This window comes from Belonocnema kinseyi, chromosome 1 (genome assembly GCF_010883055.1).
Source record: "Belonocnema kinseyi isolate 2016_QV_RU_SX_M_011 chromosome 1, B_treatae_v1, whole genome shotgun sequence".
In the NCBI taxonomy this organism is placed as follows: domain Eukaryota; kingdom Metazoa; phylum Arthropoda; class Insecta; order Hymenoptera; family Cynipidae; genus Belonocnema; species Belonocnema kinseyi.
In genome coordinates this window covers 2,221,309-2,222,591 of record NC_046657.1, presented here as the reverse complement: position 1 = coordinate 2,222,591, position 1,283 = coordinate 2,221,309, and the positions used below count along the sequence as shown (strand labels likewise).

Sequence of the window (1,283 nt, the reverse complement as noted above, 5' to 3'; positions counted from 1 at the left end):
GATCAATGTACTCAATAAGTTATCTTAAAAATTTAATGCTGATCATTTCTAAAAAAAAGCTTTGAAATCTGTTCACAAATTGCCATCTAACGACTATTTTGAATTTTAAATTCTCGAGGAAGCCCACTGTGCAGCGGGAAAAGTATACACCAAAGGTTTTATTTTTACTACGGACTTTGCCTGAGCCTGTCCGGCATTTCGCGATTTGTCTAGGCAGAGTCCGAAGTGGAAGTGCTATTTCGGACTTTGCCTGACACCGCTCAGTCAATTCGCGGAGGGACTGGGCAGATTGCGGTGTGACGGCACATCGGACTTTGCCTGTAACATATATGTTGTTTTTAAGGGCATGTGATACTTACAGTTTCCCCGGCTTTTTTTCCACAAAAATGAAAAATTTAAAATACTGAATTCGTAGATGCTATAAAATATCATAACGGACGTCCCCGGACTCTTTTTTCAGGGATAATAAAAAAAAATTGATTGTGCTAAATGAAAATTTTATACGTATGCATTATTTCGAGGTTACGTCGTTTTCCATCTCTGCCTTTTCGATAATCTGAAAATTATTTATGAAATAAGCTGTTTTGATTGCCTGCAAAGAATGTTAGCTCCGGGAGATTAGTTACAGTGTTTATTTTTAAGTCCAAAGTTTTCGGCCAAAATATTGTGTAGTTTGGAAATAACGCTCGGGTGAATTGTAACACACATAACCTCGAAATATACACGCACGTTGTTAGCAATATCAAAAAATTTTTTATAAAAAAACACAAAAAAAGTGTGTGAGGACTTCCGTTAGTATGTTCGCTATCATTTCCCAGATTTTGAAGGCAAAACATTTCTTATACTAGGAAAAAAGCCGAGGGAATCTAACACAAAAAAACGATACTATTTCCTAAGCGCTATGCAAATTAATCACATTTTGCTAAATTAAAACTTTTTTGAAATAACCTACAAAAAAAGTGAGTGGAGACGTCCGCTAGCATGTTCGCTATCATTTCCCAACTTTTTAAGACAAAATATTTATTATTCTAGAAAAAAAAGTCGGGGGAATCTAAAACTGGTAAAATGAATCGACAATTTTCTAAGTATCACATGCCCTTAAATCCACGAGTGATTCCAGGACTCAGTTGGCTTGCAAAGTTCTGCACCACCGACAATGACTGGTTAAATTTAATACCAGATTAAGGGCATGTGACACAGCTAAATACCTATATTACCGACCTCACTTTTTCCGTTCACTGAATGTTTTTTTGAACCTAAGAACTTTTTTCGTAAATAAAATA

General features: G+C 35.6%; 1 protein-coding gene across 1 annotated transcript in view; it reads left to right on the top strand.

Annotated features, from left to right (window-relative positions):
- Positions 1-1,283, top strand: part of LOC117181462 (piwi-like protein Siwi) — a 96,475-nt gene that overhangs the window by 9,309 nt on the left and 85,883 nt on the right. The window lies entirely within an intron of this gene.